The sequence below is a fragment of the Crocuta crocuta genome, unplaced genomic scaffold (genome assembly GCF_008692635.1).
Source record: "Crocuta crocuta isolate KB4526 unplaced genomic scaffold, BGI_CrCroc_1.0 scaffold131, whole genome shotgun sequence".
Lineage (NCBI taxonomy): Eukaryota > Metazoa > Chordata > Mammalia > Carnivora > Hyaenidae > Crocuta > Crocuta crocuta.
Genome location: NW_027528977.1, coordinates 14,516,955 through 14,530,434, shown reverse-complemented (window position 1 = coordinate 14,530,434; position 13,480 = coordinate 14,516,955). Strand labels below are relative to the sequence as shown.

The window sequence follows — 13,480 nt, the reverse complement described above, 5'->3', positions numbered from 1 at the left end:
GTTCAAATCCCAACTCTGTCAGTACAAACTGTGTGACTCAATAGACACCTCATATAAGTTCTCTGAACCTCAGTTTCTTTAGTGGTAAATCTGTGATACTAAGGTCCACCTGCTTCATAGAGGTATCATATTCATTAGATGAGATAAGGCATGTAAAGTACCTCGCATAGTACCCTGCGCATAATAAACACTCAGTAAATCATAAATGCTTATATTATTTTCATCATCATTTTCATCATCCCTGTCCCTGGAACTCCAGTACCCCACATGTGGTGGGGTGAAAGCCAGAGAGGGGCCAACTAGCAGGCTGAGTGTTAGCAAAGTAAACCTAGCCATGGATTCCGCAGTTGGCATGTGTGAGCCTGCTCACTTGTCATGCTGCCTTTCCCAACTTCATAAAATCACGTCAACTTCCTCTACAAGGTTTCTTTCCTAGTCTGGTATCTACCAGCATCCACTCTCAGCCTGCCTAACCCCTTTTGGTGATATTCTGGACCTTTTCCACTATTCCTTTTTATTGCTGTCTGAGTTATGCTCATTTTTCACAAGTGTCCCATTATGAGATTTTCCAAAATCCCATTTTACACCAATAAGGGAATCTGAAAGGGAAGAACTGTTCCTATTCATGTCTTCTCACTATGTGACTGTTAATTTCATTCTTTTAATTTACTGTATTTTCAGCCTTCTAAATTATATCATTTTCTCCTTTGGAGTTCCAAGCTTAGTTTGTTCAAAGACAAAACAAAAAGAGTGTGATATTTTATGCAAAGTAATGTGTAGTTTGGTTAAGATGCTTGTGACTTGCTTTCTATTTCTAGAAGCTTATTTATGGCAATTTCTTCTTTTATTGTATTTGGGAAGTAGAAGGTATCATCTGCAAACATGGCTTAAGATTTGAGCTAGTTTCCATCTATCTCTATTAATGTGTTCCGTAAGTGAGCCATTAATATCCCTTTATTGTGTTATTGTTAAAATAATTATCTTAAGTCTAAAGACTCTGTCTTAATTTTAAAGAAAGATCCTTTTTCTACCTAAGAATAAAAATGTAAGAGAAACCTGCAAAAAAAAAAAAAAAAAGGAGTTCCATTTTTAAATAACATCTCAGTAGGCTCTTGATTTGCAAGTTGTTACTCTTCATCCTCTGTGCCAGTTGAATGCATCACATGAGCACCAGTGAGCAGATGTGGGGGGCGGGGGGGAGAGGAGGCAAGTGGGATGCGGAAGCAGGAACCAGCAGCGTTGACAAACTGGCAAACGTTCCTGTTTTGCTAAGACCTGCTTTTTTGTATTCAGGCTGTCCGAACCATCTGCTTTTATAGTCTCTTTACCTACTGTCAGCCATTTTGGAGTTTTTAAAAAAGCTTTAAAAATGATTGGAAATTTTTCACAGTAAACCAGGAATCCTTACTGCTCTTTAAAAACCTTGTGCTTTTAGCATATTCCCATTTAATGCTTAAGAGAATGGTTACTTTTTAATTTAGGTGCAGTGTGTTATGTAATGAAAAGGTCATTCTTCCTTTCACTTAACTCTTAGGCATCAAAATCTAAATTTAAATAGATACTTGGCCATGGTACATACATTAACAACAGATGCATAGTGATTGAATGTAAATGATGGTTTACTTATCCCTTCTCAATGAAAAAAGAGAAAAGAAAAGGATTGCACAATCTAATGAAAATTACTAATTCTTTATAAGCTTCGTTATTTTCTAGATACGCAGCTGATGTTCTCAATAAAAACAGTAATTATAAAATACCTATTGTGCACCAAGTACTGTGCCAGACATTGTGTCCAAAGTATTGCTAATCCTCTCTACAACCTTACAAGGTAGGTATTATCTTCATTTTGGAGATGAAGAAATTGATTCTTAGAGAAGTGGAGAAAATTGTTTAGGTCACAGTGGAGACTGAGGATTTGAACTCCAGTTTCTCTGGCTCTGCTCCACTCCTCTTCCAAAATGTATTAAGGAGTTGATTCACTAGATAGAAGGTTTCAGGATAAGGAATCAGGGATGGCACAGTGAGGTGAGCTCACTTCATTTGGTTTGTGAAGTTCCTCTTTCTAAGCTTTGATCGTATATAGGCATTTTATTTTCTTCTCTAGCAATTGAGAAATACTGTTGGCATTTGGTCCTCTGCTTCTGCTTTTTCCAAGGTTTTTAAAAATTCTTTCACTTAGGGGCGCCTGGGTGACTCAGTCGGTTAAGCATCCGACTTTGACTCAGGTCACGATCTCGTGGTTTGTGGGTTCGAGCCCTGCGTCGAGCTCTGTGCTGACAGCTAGCTCAGAGCCTGGAGCCTGTTTCAGATTCTGTGTCTCCCTCTCTCTCTGACCCTCCCCTCGCGCTCTCTTTCAGAAATTAAAAAAATTTTTTTTTAATTTTTTTAACTCTTTCACTTAAAAAGAAAGAAGAGGAACAATTGTGGCCTGTTTCTAATAATTTATAGTAGCTAATTTGTTTCTTCCTCGAACTTTTTGTCTGTCAACGTTAAGATCTCTAGTAGTCTTCCAAGATTATAGTCAGAATTAAATGGCTATGTTGTTACATTTTTTTGGACCTTTGTCACTACCCAAAAAAGTGGTCTATTCAAAACAGACTCCAAAGAGTCAATGGCTCAAATGATTTAAAAGCATAATGTTAATCTATTTTCACTTTTTTATAGCACAGCTCACTTATACACTATAAAATCAATTGTATGAAAGTCTTATGCCTCTTCATTGTAGACAGTTAAACACTTAAGAGGAAAGATCAAATTTTGGGGTTTTTTTTAAATCAGGGTCTTGGTAGGACTTGGAAGTTTCTTAAATATTTAAATTCAGGAGTCCTCTTAGAAAAAATAAGAGGAAGTTTTACTTTCTATGATGGATGATAAAATTTATAGAACTTATTTTTATAGGCAGTGCCACAAACTGAAAATACATTAAATATCCATGAATGAAAGATTGTGACCTAGTTCTTAAGGAAAAATAGAGGTATCTGGACTCCATCTCCAGCCTTTTAAGGTTAATGGTCATAGCAGGAGGAGGGGAGATCATTGGAATTAGAAACAGAAACAATAAGGAACCAAATGAACCTTTGAGCTGATATGTTGTATTATTATATAATTAACATAGGCAAGAGTAATCTCTTTCAAGTTCCTGGCCTACTCCAGACCTTCCTCTTGTTCAGAGAAATGGAGCCAAATTGTCATAATTTGGGCCACCTTGGCATTTCTTTTCAGTTCCCAACCCTCCTACTTTTCTTCAGTAATACAGCAGAAGCAGAGAGGGGTTTCTTTTCCACATCTGGTACTTACTTTTGGAGCTATGGATGTAGAGTTATTTGGGGACATATTTAAATTTTTTAATGTTTATTTATTTTTGAGAGATAGAGACAGAGTGTGAGGAGGGGAAAGGCAGAGAGAGAGAAGGAGACACAAAATCCGAAGCAGGCTTTGGGCTCTGAGCTTGTCAGCACAGAGCTTGATGTGGGGCTCGAACTCACAAACTGCAAGATCATGACCTGAGCCAAACCCAAGAATCGGATGCTTAACTGACCGAGCCACCCAGGCGCCCCATGTTTTGGTACATATTAATTGAAAGCTTAGATAAGCAGATGAGCCTCCTCGAGAAACTGGGTGTATGAGGATGGATGGAGAACACTCTCAGTTCAAGGATGTGGAGAATAGAAATTTCTAAATGAAAATAAAGAATTAGAAAAATGAAAAGCCGAAGAGTAGTGTATATATGAAGGTTGGAATATCAAGGAGAGGGAACACGTGGTATTGGAGACAACAAAGGGTCCAAGAAGGATAAAGGCTTACCCTTTCTGGCTGTGGTCCATCATGCTTACTGTAGTTGGACAAATCTTACACACCATTTTCATCAGAAGCCTCTTCCCACTCAAAACACTCTTTGTCTACGTCAAGCCAGCACTCCTTGGCTTCCTCCATCATCTAGCCATCCTCTAGATCTAGCCATCATCTAGCCCCATCTACTAACCAATTTTAGTTCCAATAGCTCTACTCTATCAGGCTGGCTCTTTACAATCTTTACCTTAAGTTGTATTGTTCTCTTTTTCCTTCTTCCCTGCCCCCACCCCACCCTTCCCNCCCCATTCTTCATTGTCTTATTCAAGAATCATTCTTACAGTTCTTAATATGTGGGTCATATTCATTAAAACTTAAATAATAGTAATGGCAATATTAACAGCCATTTAGTGTTTATTATATGCCAGACACTGTGATGATAAGCTTTTACATGCAACATATCTTGTAAGCCTCAAACTAATCTAATAAAGGTGTTCTTAACCCTAATTCTACCATAAAGTAACTTGACTAAGAATACAATGGTAGGAAGTGTGGCATGTACAAGATTTGACTTTTAGGTCTGATTAGCTCTAAATCTATTAAATGATGAACTATAATTCCCAATCTTGCTTCTTTGTTTTGTGCTCTGTGTTTAAAATCTTGAAAACAGAGTCAGTGTCCTCTGTATATCTGATATTTGTCAATACAACTAAGACAGGGTTAGATCATCAACTATTTTCTTATTGATTGATTGACTATGGATTAGATAAGGTGAGGTGGTCAAATTTCATGACAAAAAATCAGAGAAATTTCATTCTAATCCTAGTTATTTTTCTGAAGTAGATGTTGCTAATGAGAACGGTGTTTTATTTAGGAGATAGCGGACTGAAGCCAGGCAATGTTCAGTTTTTAAGGATTGTAAATCAGAAAAGGATTTTTATAGTAGCTGTAACAAAGTTATTTGGGGCTGAATCAGTGCCACTCTTTTATTCTTTCATTCATTAATCAAATGCTTATTATTACTGTGATATTGTGATTTTAATAAGAAATATATGTTTGGTCTTTGTCCCCCTTTCAGGCACAGAGCTCTTAAACCCCTTGGAATTTCCTAAGCGATAAGAGCCAGTAAAGGTGTCTTGATATGCTTAACAAACACCTTTTACCAACATGTGAGTTTATGTTAAAAATAGGTGACTTTTGAAAAGCATCTAAGGATGGGGGCTGCTTGCCAGGAGGAATCAACCATGTGATTAGAGGATGGGTACTTTCAGTCCCATTCCATGGCCTCTGGTGAAAGGAGAAAGGCTAGAGTTTGAGTTCAGTCACCAAGGGTCAGTGACTTAATCAGCTGTGCCTAGGTAAGGAAGCCTCCATAAAAAACCAAAGGATGGGGTTCAGAAAGCTTCTAGGTTGGTGAACACATAGAGATTTGAGGAGAGTGGCTCAGAGAACATGGAAACTCCACACCTCTTCCCTCATACATTGCCCCAAGCATCTCTTTCATCTGGATGTTTCTGAGGCACATCCTTTTATAATAAACCAATAATCAAGTAAGTACAGTGTTTCTGTGAATTCTATGCACTACTCTAACAAATTAATCAAACCCAGGGAGGGGGTCATTGGAACCTTCAATCTGTAGCTATTTAGAAACACAGGTGACAATCTGGACTTTCAGTTGGTGTTGGAATTAGAGGCAGTTTTGTGGGACTGAGTCCTTAACCTGTGAGATCCGACACTATCTGAAGGTAGATGGTGTCAGAATTGAGTTAAATTTGGGGGACATCCAATCAGTTTTCACTGAGAATTGGAGAACTGCTTGGTGTTGGAAAAAACACGTTGGAATTACAAATACAGTTAACTTTTGAATGGCAGGGGGATTAAGGGTGCCACTCCCCTGACACAGTCAAAAATCCAAGTTCAACTTTTGAGTCCCCCCAAATTTTACTGCTAATAGCCTACTTTTGACAAGAAGCCTTACCAGTAACATCAACAGTAGATTCACACAAATTTTGAATGTTATATGTATTGTAAGTAAAGCTAGAGAAAAAATATTCTTAAGAAAATCATAATTAGAGAAAATACATTTACAGTACCGTACTGTAAAAAAGTCCACTTGCAAGTGGACCTGCTCAGTTCAAACCCTTGTTGTCGGAGGGCCAAGTGTACGTGCAGTTGCCTACTACGTGCCAAACATCAGGACATAATATGACTAGAGAGAGACAGTCCTGCCCCACAGGCTGGTGGAGAACACAGACAAAGCTGACAGGCAGTCATTATTCAGTATGATGACGCCCATAGCTGATATGCCCAAGAACAGTGAGAGTATAAAGAAAGTCACCTAATGTCATCTTGGACAATTCCGAGAAGGGTTTCTGGGCAATACTTAGGGCTTCTTTTAGCACCATTCGGTTCTGTGTCCTTCATAAACAGGTAAGTAAAATACAACTAGTTACATGCTGGTGCAAAGAGATGTCAAAAAAAGTCCAGCTTTATGTTTTCCACTTTCCCTCTCAAGATTGCAAAACAAGACCAAGAAATCTAAATATCAGTACACTTCAGATTGTTTACCAAATCAAGGAGGTTGGTGTCAAAATAAATGTCCCATGCTTCTAGGAAGGTAATAGTAAAACAAATGAATTCCCTTCCCCTCTCCATCGACACCAAGAACTACCCACCAGTCTACTCAGTCATGTCGGTGCCAGGGGTAAGTCAGGATTCTCTTACGCACATTGAATGAGATAGCACCCGATAGACAGTGGAATTTGGATTTACCAGAATAAGTGTCCATGAATACATATTTTTCCCAGTAGCTAGGAAGCAGTGCTGTCGAATAGTGAGACCTGTGAATAGGAAGTTGGAAAAGAGGTCATTTTACTGTGTAATCTTGAGCCATCTCCTGACACTATTTGATTTTCCCCATCTAAAAAAAAAATGAGGTTCATGATACCTGTCCTTTGAATGCACGTTCTTAATGATCCAAGAGAGACAATACAATGAATGAGCCTTTTATCAGCCAAAAGGAAGATAATCCAAGTAATTAAATATTTAAAATAAAATTCTAATAATGAGATGAGGGAAGATGATGAGGGCCATAGAGAAAGTAGTTATTTTGTCACCTATTTTTCTTGGCTGCTAATTGAGAATTTTACCATTTTAAATCAGCTACAGTATGGCGAAAGGTCATGATTTCAATAAACAGGAGTATTTACTATGAAAAAGGAGCAAAAGATAAATTGGGAAATATACTAGAATCCTCTACATATATAGATACGTGGTTTACAGACTATCATCATGATGATAATGATTCCCCTTTAAAAAAAAAAATCTGTGAAGGTGAAAAAAATTATTTCATTGAACTCTTCAAAAAAGGTATCTCCCACAAATTCCTGGTTGTTTATCATTGTAATCAAGCTAATTTCCAAAGCATCGGGGAAAAGTAGATCCGAATGGAGCACTATAGAATACAGAATTTTTATTCATTTGTACGGTAGACTGTCATCTCGAAGTACATATGAAAAGGAAAAAAGTTGTTTGTGCTTTGGAAATTGAAGCATTGTTCATCATGCATAATTGAACAAAGTTGAAATTAGTAGGTATGAAACCAAAAAAAGCCACAGCTATGATAGCTATTACAGGAAATGGAGGAAATTAATAATAAAAGACAGTACACTACCTCATAAATACATGTTCATCATGAGAGTGGAGGATGAGAGCATTAAGCAAATACCGTGATTAATTTAACAATTAATCCTAGAATTGGAGTACAGATATTGCAGGACTCATTTGTTCATAGATAAGGCAGAAAGACAAAATAAACAGCTTACTTTGATAAAGTAAGGCTTTTAGTTCTTGTGGATATGTGAAGATAATACTATTTTAAAAGAAAGGTTATAACTAAACAAGACATGTTTGATATGAATATTTATTAAATAAATAGCCAAGTTTCTGTGTCTTTTAAAAATACAAAATATGTTAAGGAACAGATATGGGGCATTTTTGCCTTACATCCAGTGATCCTGCTTTTATAATTTATTCTGGCAATGATCTTGCTTTTTATAATTTGTTCTAAGTAACTGCTAGGAGCTATGATTTTTAAAAGACTGCATGATACTAAGAAAATAAATTAGGGGGAAAAAAGTACTTTAGGTCTTACTGTTCACTGAGTAAAGTTTAAATTAACCCTGATTAGAACATCTTTGAATACCTTTTTGATGCATAAAATGATTTATCAAAGCACGTGTTTCAGTAAATTTCGGAGGATTTTTAGAAAGTGTGGGTAGTGTAAGTAGTTTACTAGAAAGGCTTTTATTTTATATCATGTCGACATGTGTGAACCACTTTGCCTTTTTTTCTGTCAGCTATTTGGTAAAAGTCCGCAATTTGCCAAAATGGTTAATAGGACACAAAAATAGACATTTCATGTGATGTACCATGTAAATGTAAACCTTTGTAGTTACATGTTTCTGTAGCAAGAGAATTGTTTTAAAAGGCATGTAATTTATTAGCTATCGGTAGCTTCTTTATTGCCTTGCCGCGCTGCAGTAATAAATAAAAGAAAGTGAACTGATTTTACAAATGGCACACAAGGTGCACATTTTGTGGAAAAAAAGTCTTTTTTTAAAGAATTGGCATTAAATCCTTTTTTTGTGATGACAAAGAGGCTAAGAGTGCAAACTGTATTTTCTGTTTATCGAAAACAGTCTTTTTTTCTCGGGGGCATTTTTTCCTATGATCATCAAGGGATTTCAAAAGCAATAAAGTGTGGAATCATTGTTCGACTTGAACAGTATTAAAACTTAGGTTTTAATTTCAGTGAAGTAATAAGATTTGAACCTGTCTCACATTACAGCACTGTAAGGCATTTAGCAATTGTATTTTAAAAGAGGTTTTTAAGATGCAGCTCACTTGTAAGCTAACTGTCTGTCAGTAATTAATAGTTTTTCTTCAGCATAGGCTGTTGTGATCAGACCAAGAAATATCTGTGTTTTTAGGAACACATTATGATAATTGTGAGTGCTTATTCCTAATTAGTCTAAATGTCTAATAATTTTCAGCTTGCTTCTCTGGCTGCTTAATAGAAGAAAAGAGAGTAACACGTAAAGCTACAGTGTGTCTTTGGGCTTCTAGAAATATGAATGTACAGCACATGTATATTTCAGTAAGCTTAACACCTAGCAACATTGTATGTCATTCGACTCCTTCATTGCCCAAGTATCTTATCCTTCAATATCACTTCCTGCTTTTCAGATATCACATCATTTGTATATGTAAAAACTGTTGCCAGATATGGTACTATATATACAGCCAGACCCAGACCGGCCATCTGGATTTTTCAGTCCTCAGCACTGAACCTATCTTTAGTTTTTCAAATAAGGGTTTAAAATATGAGCATTTCCATTAGATCGGGGTGGCAACATACTTGCTGATGAAAGATTGTATTTACCATTTTGAATTGCTATTGAAAATAATTGCCTCTACAAAAGGAAACATCTGTATGATAGCACATGGTTAAAGCGGCCATCAATTTTTAACATTTGAGGGTTGAGCTATGACCTTTTATGATGACTGTGAACAGTAACTGCCTCCATTAGCCATAAGTTTTGTTTCTTTATTTTAGTAGATGGCCCAGACTGTAAATATTAGAGAATCTAAAATAAATCAACATATTATCCTAAGGATACAAAATGTAAGAGCTATTTGTGGTTGGGAACCTTTGACAGATAGTTTGGATGAAGCAGATGATTGCCTGCCTAGCGTATCTGGTCTCCATTGCTATGCCTGCAGGCAGTTTAGTGCTATGGTTGTATATTGATGTCAGGGTTAGTACTGAGTGGCTAGCAGTGACAGATGTCTATAATTACAGGCAATGCTTCCAGTATTTCTGAAAAGCCAGCCTATGTTGAACAATTATCTTATTTCTGCCTTGCCAAAGAGCATGTTCCAATCGCTAGTATTAGCAATGGTGAATATAGTGCTTCATCTGCTGCCTTGGGACAAATGTGGGAAAAGCACTTGGTTATAAAACATAAATGCAAAATATTTTCTCAACATTTTGAATTAGTTAAGTTCAGTGTTTTCCTAATTTTTATCTCCCCATAATGTGTCTGTCGAAGGAATCTTGAAATATAAAAGCCCATTTGGCGTACTTATTGAGATTTTGTTTTCCCCGAGGCCTGCGTGGCTCCCCAGTGCCGCTATCCTTTGCTTTACTGAGATCTGTTTAAGCAAAGTTGGCTTTGAAACAACTTTCTTCGATGTGAATTACATTTTCTGATTGACTTCGGTTACAAAATTGGAAAGGCGTTTCTGTGGACAATCTCTCCCACACCTTTTGATGAGGAAATTGTAAAATGATAGTGCTGAAATATGCAAAACCCCTTAGTACACCAGTGTCTTTACATTTGCTGAGAATTGCAATTCTCAATTTTTGTTTTAACCCTTTCTTTTCAGCCTTCAGCCACTATCCTGACCACTTCCTTCCAACACTCCCTTTTGGCCCTCTCTCCTGACACATTAGAAATCTTTTTCATGCTTGATAGTCTGAGTTCTCAACTGTACTTTTTTTTTTTTTTTTCTGATCATTTGCATGTGTGAGACGTGGGCTGTAATACCACACTCCCCAGCAGGTGTAGCTGCCTTACACAGTACTTTCCAACCTACCATTCTTGAAATTCCTAAAGTTCTAGGCACTGGGTATTAAAACATTATCCATGCTATAGGTTACAAATTCTGTATTTTCAGCTAATGTAGAATGAGAAATGCCTAGGAAATACCATTTGAGAGTATGTTTTACCTTCAACCTTACTCTAACCTGCGTTGGGTTTCTTATTTTGTGCTTGACCACTTTGTGGAGTTATTCATTCCATTTTATCATGTAGTCTTCTCAGCAATGTCCTATTTAGTAGGTATGATTATCTTCACTTTATAGAATATGAAAGCGATTTCAGGAAGGTTAAAAACTTGTTCAGTGAGAGACCCCGGCTTTGACCAAATCATCCTGCGCTATACCCAAGTTTGCTTTCCACTGTATCACATTGCTATGTATGTGTTTACGCATGCATCCAGGCATGATCAGTTTTAAGTGTGATGATTGATAAAATGAACATCACAAATTTCATCCCCATCTTTGCTGCTTTATTTCCCAAGGGAAAAAACTCATCTGTACAATCACAGATTAGACCTTTGGTCCTGGATGGCCATCAGTCACAAGAGAACTCAGCAAGTTCTAGATCATAGATATTTAACATAATCTATCCTATTATATAAGAAGTAGTTCACCCCCAGAGTCTAGTGTCAGAGACCAATATTATATTCATATATGAAAGCAGTCCCTTTCAGTTCTTACTGAGCCTACCACACAAAATCTCTTTTGATAATTTAAAACTGTAATGATGGTATTCTGGAAACTTTTCTCTGTGTGCATTAATTTAGCAAGCAAAACTTGGAGAATTGGATGGACTCACTCATCTGAATTGGGAAAACTCCGATCATTTATTGGCCCCAGGGATGTAAATCATCTACTTACCCAGTGAGTTGAGAATTTACCCCGGAAATAGGAAACAAGAACTTGGGATGACTCAGAAAAGGAAGATGAGGGCTTTGAGCTCCAGAACTGAGGTGAACTCTCTTGCCACAGAGCCTCCTGTTTTCCTCCTGTCTCCTTTCCCTCTGCTTTTCCTGTCCCTCCTCCTAGAAGATAGAAGATTAGGTGTTAAGCTGCCTTTCATTAGGGCTCTCTCCCCTCTGATCACTCTGGAACCATTACTAAAGCTACACACATACAAACTTGGAACGTACATCTACTTTCCAGCGTCTAATCTAGATAAAGCACAAAGAAAAGGGACTGTCCTCTTTTTTCATGCCTCATAGTCTTAATGTTAGACTACTATTTGTGTATTATTTAATAGTGACTATTTACTGACCACCTGTTCTTTAAACAATTTATTTCAATGTTTATTTATTTTTAAGAGAGAGAGAGAGAGCAGGGGAAGGGCAGTGAGAGGGAGGCACAGAATCTGAAGCAGGCTTCAGGCTCTGAGCTGTCAGCACAGAGCCCAACACAGGGCTCAAACCCACGAGCAGAGCAATGAGATCATGACCCAAGCCGAAGTCGGACCCTTAACTGTTTGAGCCACCTGGGTGCCCCTAAGGGCTAATAGCTAGTGTTTGTTTGGTGCTTACTATATACTAAAAACTTTCGAAGTGTTTCTGACATTGTGCTGGCAGTGCTGTATATACCATATAGCATGATATGACAATAATACGTAACACTTAACACCCATGGAAATTTTACTCTGTGCCAGGACTGTTCTAAGTGCTTTGCATGAATTAACTACTCAGATCCTCTAAAAAAAATTTCATAAATTGGCCCTACTGTCATCCTCATTTTATATTTGAGAAAACAGAGATTTGGAGGGTAAGGAATTTGATCAGAATCAGCCAGTAAGTGGTGGAATCCAGCTAGCCTTGGGCTTCAGACTAGGTCCTGATCATCTCACTAGCCTACCTCCTAAATCATGATATTATTCATTGTGTTACTATTCTTTCCACTTTACAGCTGAAGAAGCTGAGACTCTGAGAGGCTAAATAAGTCAACTAGGATTATTGGGTTAAGTCATTAAGTGAAAATATTTAATGAATGCCTGTTTATCTCCCAGGTACTGTGCTGGGCTAGCAAGTAGCAGAACTTCACCCAGAACCCCGTGTGTATTACACTCCACATTCTGTGTTTTCTCCAGGGTGAAGTTACCGGAAATATTTATGCTATTAACTTGCCCATTTTCTGTCTTCTTTCTGAGAGAAGGCTATATACTTCCTGGGCAACTGCCAGTTGTCTTGGTCCACCAGTTGAGGTCTTGCATATGCTTTAGCCAGGTCAACATGGAGAAGTGTTCAATAGGAAAACTAAGATGGGAGTAGGACTTAGCCTGTTGCCCCGGGCATTGCCTTCCCAGAGAAACCAGAAAGTAGAGTTCGAAGGCATGAAGGGACCACCAGAAGGTGACCTCTGATTGCTTGCATTTGGGGTAGGTTAAACTCTTCACTAGTAAGGCTAGTGTGAGGGACAGAAATTGAAAGGCAAAAAAGATTATAGGAACAACATTTTGGAGTAAAATTTGAGAATATAACAAAAAGTGAAAATAGCCGATTTGATAGAGCAGTAAAAATGTGGATGATATGATTGACACCCCCTTTTTCATTCCATGGGCCACTATTCCTCTACTCTTCATGTCAGGTTGTCCTTCCCAGAGAGAGTTGAGTATCTCTTAGGAGGAAGGTGCAGAAGTTGTTTTGGATGTAGAAAGTGGGACAGGTTTGAGCGGCAGTGTGAAGGCAGAAATGGAATATTGATAGGTAACATGTGTGCATGAAAATAAAGATGTTAGAAATGGAGATGGGGACCTGGTAAATTCTTACTTAATACCCACTGTAACTAGAATTTGTTATATTTTTAGAGGATTTGGGGGAGAGGGTGTGCAAGAATTAGATTAAGTGGCAGAAGACTGCGATTTACTTACCCTCTGAATGTCCACGGCAATGAGTTCCATTTACTAAAAATGTACTTTTACCCATGAAGAGGTGACTTGGCCTACTTAAATCATTAGCCCCAGTTGCCACACTTGCATAATGGGAGTGCCTCCTGAGAAACAACAGTACTAAGAGATTCTTAAAAACCGTTCTGTCAGGTATT

At 37.7% G+C, this 13,480-nt stretch overlaps 1 protein-coding gene across 1 annotated transcript in view; it reads left to right on the top strand.

Annotated features, from left to right (window-relative positions):
- RANBP17 (RAN binding protein 17) overlaps window positions 1–13,480 on the top strand; it is a 302,985-nt gene that overhangs the window by 184,203 nt on the left and 105,302 nt on the right. The window lies entirely within an intron of this gene.